A 14,232-nucleotide genomic window follows, 5' to 3' on the forward strand; every position below is an offset into this window, starting at 1 on the left:
TTGCTGATGCTTTTATGTTTGGCCGGTTTGCTCAGTTGGTTAGAGTGTGGTGCTAATAACGCCAAGGTCATGGGTTTGATCCCCATATGGGCCATGTGCTTTTTCTTGTTGACAAGAAATGCCAAGAAGGGATTTTATCCAGCGGCAAAGTGCATGAAGTGTGGGATGAATGCATTGGCTACGGTTAGCAGACCTTGAAACTTGCTAGAGAACATCATAGACACATACAAAACAGAGAATTTTTAAATCCATGTTAGGAATAAACAAAAATGTCATCCTTTGGCTGATGCAGCATTTCTCTATATGGCATACATAGAAAACTTTTTCTCAAATATAGCAATATGGCAAATCTAAGAAATGCTAAGGCTAATTAATCAATCAGGACATTTATTTGGTGATTGAATCTACTATGGGGGACTAAGTTTTAAGAAGAGAAGAAGAACAGACCTTTACTCTCATTAGTGCACACTGAAGAAGAAAATTCTTAAAACCAGAATATCTTAAAACCATAGCACAAGTGATGGATCACTGCATTCTTATTGCAACTTTTCCTAATTCCAAATGTTTGACAAACATCTCTCCAGTTGAAAACTGATTTGAAACAGCTTCAAAATTAGTTTGCAGTAAAAAAACCACTGAAGATGATGGGATTTATACAAAGTTTAAATATAGATAAGCTATCCTAAAATTCAACTTTAAGGAAATTGAACAAAGTTAGGTACCACCAAGATTTGAAATCAGATTACAGGATTCAAAGTCCAAAGTGCTCACCATTACACCATGGAACCCATTATTAGAGTGTCTTCCTCTACTCAATATTGAAATACTGAATGTTCTCCTGTTTTAGGTACATTTGGCATTTTTGTGTTTGCTGATGCTTTTATGTTTGGCCGGTTAGCTCAGTTGGTTAGAGCGTGGTGCTAATAACGCCAAGGTCATGTGTTTGATCCCCATACGGGCCATGTGCTTTTTCTTGTTGTCCTACAAGAAATGCCAAGAAGGGATTTTATCCAGCGGCAAAGTGCATGAAGTGTGGGATGAATGCATTGGCTACAGTTAGCAGCCCTTGAAACTTGCTAGAGAACATCATAGACACATAAAAAACAGAGAATTTTTAAATCCATGTTAGGAATAAACAAAAATGTCATCCTTTGGCTGATGCAGCATTTCTCTATATGGCATACATAGAAAACTTTTTCTCAAATATAGCAATATGGCAAATCTAAGAAATGCTGTGGCTAATTAATCAATCAGGACATTTATTTGGTGATTGAATCTACTATGGGGGACTAAGTTTTAAGACGAGAAGAAGAACAGACCTTTACTCTCATTAGTGCACACTGAAGAAGAAAATTCTTAAAACCAGAATATCTTAAAACCATAGCACAAGTGATGGATCACTGCATTCTTATTGCAACTTTTCCTATTTCCAAATGTTTGACAAACATCTCTCCAGTTGAAAACTGATTTGAAACAGCTTCAAAATTAGTTTGGAGTAAAAAAACCACTGAAGATGATGGGATTTATACAAAGTTTAAATATAGATAAGCTATCCTAAAATTCAACTTTAAGGAAATTGAACAAAGTTAGGTCCCACCAAGATTTGAAATCAGATTACTGGATTCAAAGTCCAAAGTGCTCACCATTACACCATGGAACCCATTATTAGAGAGTCTTCCTCTACTCAATATTGCTGATCTTTGAAATACTGAATGCTCTCCTGTTTTAGGTACATTTGGCATTTTTGTGTTTGCTGATGCTTTTATGTTTGGCCGGTTTGCTCAGTTGGTTAGAGCGTGGTGCTAATAACGCCAAGGTCATGGGTTTGATCCCCATATGGGCCATGTTCTTTTTCTTGTTGGCAAAAAATGCCAAGAAGAGATTTTATCCAGCGGCAAAGTGCATGAAGTGTGGGATGAATGCATTGGCTACAGTTAGCAGCCCTTGAAACTTGCTAGAGAACATCATAGACACATACAAAACAGAGAATTTTTAAATCCATGTTAGGAATAAACAAAAATGTCATCCTTTGGCTGATGCAGCATTTCTCTATATGGCATACATAGAAAACTTTTTCTCAAATATAGCAATATGGCAAATCTAAGAAATGCTAAGGCTAATTAATCAATCAGGACATTTATTTGGTGATTGAATCTACTATGGGGGACTAAGTTTTAAGAAGAGAAGAAGAACAGACCTTTACTCTCATTAGTGCACACTGAAGAAGAAAATTCTTAAAACCAGAATATCTTAAAACCATAGCACAAGTGATGGATCACTGCATTCTTATTGCAACTTTTCCTAATTCCAAATGTTTGACAAACATCTCTCCAGTTGAAAACTGATTTGAAACAGCTTCAAAATTAGTTTGCAGTAAAAAACCACTGAAGATGATGGGATTTATACAAAGTTTAAATATAGATAAGCTATCCTAAAATTCAACTTTAAGGAAATTGAACAAAGTTAGGTACCACCAAGATTTGAAATCAGATTACAGGATTCAAAGTCCAAAGTGCTCACCATTACACCATGGAACCCATTATTAGAGAGTCTTTCTCTACTCAATATTGAAATACTGAATGTTCTCCTGTTTTAGGTACATTTGGCATTTTTGTGTTTGCTGATGCTTTTATGTTTGGCCGGTTAGCTCAGTTGCTTAGAGCGTGGTGCTAATAACGCCAAGGTCATGTGTTCGATCCCCATACGGGCCATGTGCTTTTTCTTGTTGTCCTACAAGAAATGCCAAGAAGGGATTTTATCCAGCGGCAAAGTGCATGAAGTGTGGGATGAATGCATTGGCCACAGTTAGCAGCCCTTGAAACTTGCTAGAGAACATCATAGACACATACAAAACAGAGAATTTTTAAATCCATGTTAGGAATAAACAAAAATGTCATCCTTTGGCTGATGCAGCATTTCTCTATATGGCATACATAGAAAACTTTTTCTCAAATATAGCAATATGGCAAATCTAAGAAATGCTAAGGCTAATTAATCAATCAGGACATTTATTTGGTGATTGAATCTACTATGGGGGACTAAGTTTTAAGAAGAGAAGAAGAACAGACCTTTTCTCTCATTAGTGCACACTGAAGAAGAAAATTCTTAAAACCAGAATATCTTAAAACCATAGCACAAGTGATGGATCACTGCATTCTTATTGCAACTTTTCCTATTTCCAAATGTTTGACAAACATCTCTCCAGTTGAAAACTGATTTGAAACAGCTTCAAAATTAGTTTGGAGTAAAAAAACCACTGAAGATGATGGGATTTATACAAAGTTTAAATATAGATAAGCTATCCTAAAATTCAACTTTAAGGAAATTGAACAAAGTTAGGTCCCACCAAGATTTGAAATCAGATTACTGGATTCAAAGTCCAAAGTGCTCACCATTACACCATGGAACCCATTATTAGAGAGTCTTCCTCTACTCAATATTGCTGATCTTTGAAATACTGAATGCTCTCCTGTTTTAGGTACATTTGGCATTTTTGTGTTTGCTGATGCTATTATGTTTGGCCGGTTTGCTCAGTTGGTTAGAGTTTGGTGCTAATAACGCCAAGGTCATGGGTTTGATCCCCATATGGGCCATGTGCTTTTTCTTGTTGGCAAGAAATGCCTAGAAGGGATTTTATCCAGCGGCAAAGTGCATGAAGTGTGGGATGAATGCATTGGCTACAGTTAGCAGCCCTTGAAACTTGCTAGAGAACATCATAGACACATACAAAACAGAGAATTTTTAAATCCATGTTAGGAATAAACAAAAATGTCATCCTTTGGCTGATGCAGCATTTCTCTATATGGCATACATAGAAAACTTTTTCTCAAATATAGCAATATGGCAAATCTAAGAAATGCTGTGGCAAATTAATCAATCAGGACATTTATTTGGTGATTGAATCTACTATGGGGGACTAAGTTTTATGACGAGAAGAAGAACAGACCTTTACTCTCATTAGTGCACACTGAAGAAGAAAATTCTTAAAACCAGAATATCTTAAAACCATAGCACAAGTGATGGATCACTGCATTCTTATTGCAACTTTTCCTAATTCCAAATGTTTGACAAACATCTCTCCAGTTGAAAACTGATTTGAAACAGCTTCAAAATTAGTTTGCAGTAAAAAAAACCACTGAAGATGATGGGATTTATACAAAGTTTAAATATAGATAAGCTATCCTAAAATTCAACTTTAAGGAAATTGAACAAAGTTAGGTTCCCACCAAGATTTGAAATCAGATTACTGGATTCAAAGTCCAAAGTGCTCACCATTACACCATGGAACCCATTATTAGAGAGTCTTCCTCTACTCAATATTGCTGATCTTTGAAATACTGAATGTTCTCCTGTTTTAGGTACATTTGGCATTTTTGTGTTTGCTGATGCTTTTATGTTTGGCCGGTTAGCTCAGTTGGTTAGAGTGTTGTGCTAATAACACCAAGGTCATGTGTTCGATCCCCATACGGGCCATGTGCTTTTTCTTGTTGTCCTACAAGAAATGCCAAGAAGGGATTTTATCCAGCGGCAAAGTGCATGAAGTGTGGGATGAATGCATTGGCTACAGTTAGCAGCCCTTGAAACTTGCTAGAGAACATCATAGACACATAAAAAACAGAGAATTTTTAAATCCATGTTAGGAATAAACAAAAATGTCATCCTTTGGCTGATGCAGCATTTCTCTATATGGCATACATAGAAAACTTTTTCTCAAATATAGCAATATGGCAAATCTAAGAAATGCTGTGGCTAATTAATCAATCAGGACATTTATTTGGTGATTGAATCTACTATGGGGGACTAAGTTTTAAGACGAGAAGAAGAACAGACCTTTACTCTCATTAGTGCACACTGAAGAAGAAAATTCTTAAAACCAGAATATCTTAAAACCATAGCACAAGTGATGGATCACTGCATTCTTATTGCAACTTTTCCTATTTCCAAATGTTTGACAAACATCTCTCCAGTTGAAAACTGATTTGAAACAGCTTCAAAATTAGTTTGGAGTAAAAAAACCACTGAAGATGATGGGATTTATACAAAGTTTAAATATAGATAAGCTATCCTAAAATTCAACTTTAAGGAAATTGAACAAAGTTAGGTCCCACCAAGATTTGAAATCAGATTACTGGATTCAAAGTCCAAAGTGCTCACCATTACACCATGGAACCCATTATTAGAGAGTCTTCCTCTACTCAATATTGAAATACTGAATGTTCTCCTGTTTTAGGTACATTTGGCATTTTTGTGTTTGCTGATGCTTTTATGTTTGGCCAGTTAGCTCAGTTGCTTAAAAGCGTGGTGCTAATAACGCCTAGGTCATGTGTTCTATCCCCATACGGGCCATGTGCTTTTTCTTGTTGTCCTACAAGAAATGCCAAGAAGGGATTTTATCCAGCGGCAAAGTGCATGAAGTGTGGGATGAATGCATTGGCTACAGTTAGCAGCCCTTGAAACTTGCTAGAGAACATCATAGACACATACAAAACAGAGAATTTTTAAATCCATGTTAGGAATAAACAAAAATGTCATCCTTTGGCTGATGCAGCATTTCTCTATATGGCATACATAGAAAACTTTTTCTCAAATATAGCAATATGGCAAATCTAAGAAATGCTGTGGCAAATTAATCAATCAGGACATTTATTTGGTGATTGAATCTACTATGGGGGACTAAGTTTTATGACGAGAAGAAGAACAGACCTTTACTCTCATTAGTGCACACTGAAGAAGAAAATTCTTAAAACCAGAATATCTTAAAACCATAGCACAAGTGATGGATCACTGCATTCTTATTGCAACTTTTCCTATTTCCAAATGTTTGACAAACATCTCTCCAGTTGAAAACTGATTTGAAACAGCTTCAAAATTAGTTTGGAGTAAAAAAACCACTGAAGATGATGGGATTTATACAAAGTTTAAATATAGATAAGCTATCCTAAAATTCAACTTTAAGGAAATTGAACAAAGTTAGGTCCCACCAAGATTTGAAATCAGATTACTGGATTCAAAGTCTAAAGTGCTCACCATTACACCATGGAACCCATTATTAGAGAGTCTTCCTCTACTCAATATTGCTGATCTTTGAAATACTGAATGCTCTCCTGTTTTAGGTACATTTGGCATTTTTGTGTTTGCTGATGTTTTTATGTTTGGCCAGTTTGCTCAGTTGGTTAGAGCGTGGTGCTAATAATGCCAAGGTCATGGGTTTGATCCCCATATGGGCCATGTGCTTTTTCTTGTTGGCAAGAAATGCCAAGAAGGGATTTTATCCAGCGGCAAAGTGCATGAAGTGTGGGATGAATGCATTGGCTACAGTTAGCAGCCCTTGAAACTTGCTAGAGAACATCATAGACACATACAAAACAGAGAATTTTTAAATCCATGTTAGGAATAAACAAAAATGTCATCCTTTGGCTGATGCAGCATTTCTCTATATGGCATACATAGAAAACTTTTTCTCAAATATAGCAATATGGCAAATCTAAGAAATGCTAAGGCTAATTAATCAATCAGGACAATTATTTGGTGATTGAATCTACTATGGGGGACTAAGTTTTAAGAAGAGAAGAAGAACAGACCTTTACTCTCATTAGTGCACACTGAAGAAGAAAATTCTTAAAACCAGAATATCTTAAAACCATAGCACAAGTGATGGATCACTGCATTCTTATTGCAACTTTTCCTATTTCCAAATGTTTGACAAACATCTCTCCAGTTGAAAACTGATTTGAAACAGCTTCAAAATTAGTTTGGAGTAAAAAAACCACTGAAGATGATGGGATTTATACAAAGTTTAAATATAGATAAGCTATCCTAAAATTCAACTTTAAGGAAATTGAACAAAGTTAGGTCCCACCAAGATTTGAAATCAGATTACTGGATTCAAAGTCCAAAGTGCTCACCATTACACCATGGAACCCATTATTAGAGAGTCTTCCTCTACTCAATATTGCTGATCTTTGAAATACTGAATGTTCTCCTGTTTTAGGTACATTTGGCATTTTTGTGTTTGCTGATGCTTTTATGTTTGGCCGGTTTGCTCAGTTGGTTAGAGTGTGGTGCTAATAACGCCAAGGTCATGGGTTTGATCCCCATATGGGCCATGTGCTTTTTCTTGTTGGCAAGAAATGCCAAGAAGGGATTTTATCCAGCGGCAAAGTGCATGAAGTGTGGGATGAATGCATTGGCTACAGTTAGCAGCCCTTGAAACTTGCTAGAGAACATCATAGACACATACAAAACAGAGAATTTTTAAATCCATGTTAGGAATAAACAAAAATGTCATCCTTTGGCTGATGCAGCATTTCTCTATATGGCATACATAGAAAACTTTTTCTCAAATATAGCAATATGGCAAATCTAAGAAATGCTGTGGCAAATTAATCAATCAGGACATTTATTTGGTGATTGAATCTACTATGGGGGACTAAGTTTTATGACGAGAAGAAGAACAGACCTTTACTCTCATTAGTGCACACTGAAGAAGAAAATTCTTAAAACCAGAATATCTTAAAACCATAGCACAAGTGATGGATCACTGCATTCTTATTGCAACTTTTCCTAATTCCAAATGTTTGACAAACATCTCTCCAGTTGAAAACTGATTTGAAACAGCTTCAAAATTAGTTTGCAGTAAAAAAAACCACTGAAGATGATGGGATTTATACAAAGTTTAAATATAGATAAGCTATCCTAAAATTCAACTTTAAGGAAATTGAACAAAGTTAGGTTCCCACCAAGATTTGAAATCAGATTACTGGATTCAAAGTCCAAAGTGCTCACCATTACACCATGGAACCCATTATTAGAGAGTCTTCCTCTACTCAATATTGCTGATCTTTGAAATACTGAATGTTCTCCTGTTTTAGGTACATTTGGCATTTTTGTGTTTGCTGATGCTTTTATGTTTGGCCGGTTAGCTCAGTTGGTTAGAGTGTTGTGCTAATAACACCAAGGTCATGTGTTCGATCCCCATACGGGCCATGTGCTTTTTCTTGTTGTCCTACAAGAAATGCCAAGAAGGGATTTTATCCAGCGGCAAAGTGCATGAAGTCTGGGATGAATGCATTGGCTACAGTTAGCAGCCCTTGAAACTTGCTAGAGAACATCATAGACACATAAAAAACAGAGAATTTTTAAATCCATGTTAGGAATAAACAAAAATGTCATCCTTTGGCTGATGCAGCATTTCTCTATATGGCATACATAGAAAACTTTTTCTCAAATATAGCAATATGGCAAATCTAAGAAATGCTGTGGCTAATTAATCAATCAGGACATTTATTTGGTGATTGAATCTACTATGGGGGACTAAGTTTTAAGACGAGAAGAAGAACAGACCTTTACTCTCATTAGTGCACACTGAAGAAGAAAATTCTTAAAACCAGAATATCTTAAAACCATAGCACAAGTGATGGATCACTGCATTCTTATTGCAACTTTTCCTATTTCCAAATGTTTGACAAACATCTCTCCAGTTGAAAACTGATTTGAAACAGCTTCAAAATTAGTTTGGAGTAAAAAAACCACTGAAGATGATGGGATTTATACAAAGTTTAAATATAGATAAGCTATCCTAAAATTCAACTTTAAGGAAATTGAACAAAGTTAGGTCCCACCAAGATTTGAAATCAGATTACTGGATTCAAAGTCCAAAGTGCTCACCATTACACCATGGAACCCATTATTAGAGAGTCTTCCTCTACTCAATATTGCTGATCTTTGAAATACTGAATGCTCTCCTGTTTTAGGTACATTTGGCATTTTTGTGTTTGCTGATGCTTTTATGTTTGGCCGGTTTGCTCAGTTGGTTAGAGCGTGGTACTAATAACGCCAAGGTCATGGGTTTGATCCCCATATGGGCCATGTGCTTTTTCTTGTTGGCAAGAAATGCCAAGAAGGGATTTTATCCAGCGGCAAAGTGCATGAAGTGTGGGATGAATGCATTGGCTACAGTTAGCAGCCCTTGAAACTTGCTAGAGAACATCATAGACACATACAAAACAGAGAATTTTTAAATCCATGTTAGGAATAAACAAAAATGTCATCCTTTGGCTGATGCAGCATTTCTCTATATGGCATACATAGAAAACTTTTTCTCAAATATAGCAATATGGCAAATCTAAGAAATGCTGTGGCAAATTAATCAATCAGGACATTTATTTGGTGATTGAATCTACTATGGGGGACTAAGTTTTATGACGAGAAGAAGAACAGACCTTTACTCTCATTAGTGCACACTGAAGAAGAAAATTCTTAAAACCAGAATATCTTAAAACCATAGCACAAGTGATGGATCACTGCATTCTTATTGCAACTTTTCCTATTTCCAAATGTTTGACAAACATCTCTCCAGTTGAAAACTGATTTGAAACAGCTTCAAAATTAGTTTGGAGTAAAAAAACCACTGAAGATGATGGGATTTATACAAAGTTTAAATATAGATAAGCTATCCTAAAATTCAACTTTAAGGAAATTGAACAAAGTTAGGTCCCACCAAGATTTGAAATCAGATTACTGGATTCAAAGTCCAAAGTGCTCACCATTACACCATGGAACCCATTATTAGAGAGTCTTCCTCTACTCAATATTGCTGATCTTTGAAATACTGAATGTTCTCCTGTTTTAGGTACATTTGGCATTTTTGTGTTTGCTGATGCTTTTATGTTTGGCCGGTTTGCTCAGTTGGTTAGAGCGTGGTGCTAATAACGCCAAGGTCATGGGTTTGATCCCCATATGGGCCATGTGCTTTTTCTTGTTGGCAAGAAATGCCAAGAAGGGATTTTATCCAGCGGCAAAGTGCATGAAGTGTGGGATGAATGCATTGGCTACAGTTAGCAGCCCTTGAAACTTGCTAGAGAACATCATAGACACATACAAAACAGAGAATTTTTAAATCCATGTTAGGAATAAACAAAAATGTCATCCTTTGGCTGATGCAGCATTTCTCTATATGGCATACATAGAAAACTTTTTCTCAAATATAGCAATATGGCAAATCTAAGAAATGCTGTGGCAAATTAATCAATCAGGACATTTATTTGGTGATTGAATCTACTATGGGGGACTAAGTTTTATGACGAGAAGAAGAACAGACCTTTACTCTCATTAGTGCACACTGAAGAAGAAAATTCTTAAAACCAGAATATCTTAAAACCATAGCACAAGTGATGGATCACTGCATTCTTATTGCAACTTTTCCTAATTCCAAATGTTTGACAAACATCTCTCCAGTTGAAAACTGATTTGAAACAGCTTCAAAATTAGTTTGCAGTAAAAAAACCACTGAAGATGATGGGATTTATACAAAGTTTAAATATAGATAAGCTATCCTAAAATTCAACTTTAAGGAAATTGAACAAAGTTAGGTCCCACCAAGATTTGAAATCAGATTACTGGATTCAAAGTCCAAAGTGCTCACCATTACACCATGGAACCCATTATTAGAGAGTCTTCCTCTACTCAATATTGCTGATCTTTGAAATACTGAATGTTCTCCTGTTTTAGGTACATTTGGCATTTTTGTGTTTGGTGATGCTTTTATGTTTGGCCGGTTAGCTCAGTTGGTTAGAGTGTTGTGCTAATAACACCAAGGTCATGTGTTCGATCCCCATACGGGCCATGTGCTTTTTCTTGTTGTCCTACAAGAAATGCCAAGAAGGGATTTTATCCAGCGGCAAAGTGCATGAAGTGTGGGATGAATGCATTGGCTACAGTTAGCAGCCCTTGAAACTTGCTAGAGAACATCATAGACACATAAAAAACAGAGAATTTTTAAATCCATGTTAGGAATAAACAAAAATGTCATCCTTTGGCTGATGCAGCATTTCTCTATATGGCATACATAGAAAACTTTTTCTCAAATATAGCAATATGGCAAATCTAAGAAATGCTGTGGCTAATTAATCAATCAGGACATTTATTTGGTGATTGAATCTACTATGGGGGACTAAGTTTTAAGACGAGAAGAAGAACAGACCTTTACTCTCATTAGTGCACACTGAAGAAGAAAATTCTTAAAACCAGAATATCTTAAAACCATAGCACAAGTGATGGATCACTGCATTCTTATTGCAACTTTTCCTATTTCCAAATGTTTGACAAACATCTCTCCAGTTGAAAACTGATTTGAAACAGCTTCAAAATTAGTTTGGAGTAAAAAAACCACTGAAGATGATGGGATTTATACAAAGTTTAAATATAGATAAGCTATCCTAAAATTCAACTTTAAGGAAATTGAACAAAGTTAGGTCCCACCAAGATTTGAAATCAGATTACTGGATTCAAAGTCCAAAGTGCTCACCATTACACCATGGAACCCATTATTAGAGAGTCTTCCTCTAATCAATATTGCTGATCTTTGAAATACTGAATGCTCTCCTGTTTTAGGTACATTTGGCATTTTTGTGTTTGCTGATGCTTTTATGTTTGGCCGGTTTGCTCAGTTGGTTAGAGCATGGTGCTAATAACGCCAAGGTCATGGGTTTGATCCCCATATGGGCCATGTGCTTTTTCTTGTTGGCAAGAAATGCCAAGAAGGGATTTTATCCAGCGGCAAAGTGTATGAAGTGTGGGATGAATGCATTGGCTACAGTTAGCAGCCCTTGAAACTTGCTAGAGAACATCATAGACACATACAAAACAGAGAATTTTTAAATCCATGTTAGGAATAAACAAAAATGTCATCCTTTGGCTGATGCAGCATTTCTCTATATGGCATACATAGAAAACTTTTTCTCAAATATAGCAATATGGCAAATCTAAGAAATGCTAAGGCTAATTAATCAATCAGGACATTTATTTGGTGATTGAATCTACTATGGGGGACTAAGTTTTAAGAAGAGAAGAAGAACAGACCTTTACTCTCATTAGTGCACACTGAAGAAGAAAATTCTTAAAACCAGAATATCTTAAAACCATAGCACAAGTGATGGATCACTGCATTCTTATTGCAACTTTTCCTAATTCCAAATGTTTGACAAACATCTCTCCAGTTGAAAACTGATTTGAAACAGCTTCAAAATTAGTTTGCAGTAAAAAAACCACTGAAGATGATGGGATTTATACAAAGTTTAAATATAGATAAGCTATCCTAAAATTCAACTTTAAGGAAATTGAACAAAGTTAGGTACCACCAAGATTTGAAATCAGATTACAGGATTCAAAGTCCAAAGTGCTCACCATTACACCATGGAACCCATTATTAGAGGGTCTTCCTCTACTCAATATTGAAATACTGAATGTTCTCCTGTTTTAGGTACATTTGGCATTTTTGTGTTTGCTGATGCTTTTATGTTTGGCCAGTTAGCTCAGTTGGTTAGAGCGTGGTGCTAATAACACCAAGGTCATGTGTTCGATCCCCATACGGGCCATGTGCTTTTTCTTGTTGTCCTACAAGAAATGCCAAGAAGGGATTTTATCCAGCGGCAAAGTGCATGAAGTGTGGGATGAATGCATTGGCTACAGTTAGCAGCCCTTGAAACTTGCTAGAGAACATCATAGACACATACAAAACAGAGAATTTTTAAATCCATGTTAGGAATAAACAAAAATGTCATCCTTTGGCTGATGCAGCATTTCTCTATATGGCATACATAGAAAACTTTTTCTCAAATATAGCAATATGGCAAATCTAAGAAATGCTGTGGCAAATTAATCAATCAGGACATTTATTTGGTGATTGAATCTACTATGGGGGACTAAGTTTTATGACGAGAAGAAGAACAGACCTTTACTCTCATTAGTGCACACTGAAGAAGAAAATTCTTAAAACCAGAATATCTTAAAACCATAGCACAAGTGATGGATCACTGCATTCTTATTGCAACTTTTCCTATTTCCAAATGTTTGACAAACATCTCTCCAGTTGAAAACTGATTTGAAACAGCTTCAAAATTAGTTTGGAGTAAAAAAACCACTGAAGATGATGGGATTTATACAAAGTTTAAATATAGATAAGCTATCCTAAAATTCAACTTTAAGGAAATTGAACAAAGTTAGGTCCCACCAAGATTTGAAATCAGATTACTGGATTCAAAGTCTAAAGTGCTCACCATTACACCATGGAACCCATTATTAGAGAGTCTTCCTCTACTCAATATTGCTGATCTTTGAAATACTGAATGCTCTCCTGTTTTAGGTACATTTGGCATTTTTGTGTTTGCTGATGTTTTTATGTTTGGCCAGTTTGCTCAGTTGGTTAGAGCGTGGTGCTAATAATGCCAAGGTCATGGGTTTGATCCCCATATGGGCCATGTGCTTTTTCTTGTTGGCAAGAAATGCCAAGAAGGGATTTTATCCAGCGGCAAAGTGCATGAAGTGTGGGATGAATGCATTGGCTACAGTTAGCAGCCCTTGAAACTTGCTAGAGAACATCATAGACACATACAAAACAGAGAATTTTTAAATCCATGTTAGGAATAAACAAAAATGTCATCCTTTGGCTGATGCAGCATTTCTCTATATGGCATACATAGAAAACTTTTTCTCAAATATAGCAATATGGCAAATCTAAGAAATGCTGTGGCAAATTAATCAATCAGGACATTTATTTGGTGATTGAATCTACTATGGGGGACTAAGTTTTATGACGAGAAGAAGAACAGACCTTTACTCTCATTAGTGCACACTGAAGAAGAAAATTCTTAAAACCAGAATATCTTAAAACCATAGCACAAGTGATGGATCACTGCATTCTTATTGCAACTTTTCCTAATTCCAAATGTTTGACAAACATCTCTCCAGTTGAAAACTGATTTGAAACAGCTTCAAAATTAGTTTGCAGTAAAAAAACCACTGAAGATGATGGGATTTATACAAAGTTTAAATATAGATAAGCTATCCTAAAATTCAACTTTAAGGAAATTGAACAAAGTTAGGTCCCACCAAGATTTGAAATCAGATTACTGGATTCAAAGTCCAAAGTGCTCACCATTACACCATGGAACCCATTATTAGAGAGTCTTCCTCTACTCAATATTGCTGATCTTTGAAATACTGAATGCTCTCCTGTTTTAGGTACATTTGGCATTTTTGTGTTTGCTGATGCTTTTATGTTTGGCCGGTTTGCTCAGTTGGTTAGAGTGTGGTGCTAATAACGCCAAGGTCATGTGTTTGATCCCCATATGGGCCATGTGCTTTTTCTTGTTGGCAAGAAATGCCAAGAAGGGATTTTATCCAGCGGCAAAGTGCATGAAGTGTGGGATGAATGCATTGGCTACAGTTAGCAGC

This window comes from Taudactylus pleione, unplaced genomic scaffold, assembly GCF_031769625.1.
Source record: "Taudactylus pleione unplaced genomic scaffold, aTauple2 ptg003615l, whole genome shotgun sequence".
NCBI classification, from domain to species: Eukaryota; Metazoa; Chordata; class Amphibia; order Anura; family Myobatrachidae; genus Taudactylus; species Taudactylus pleione.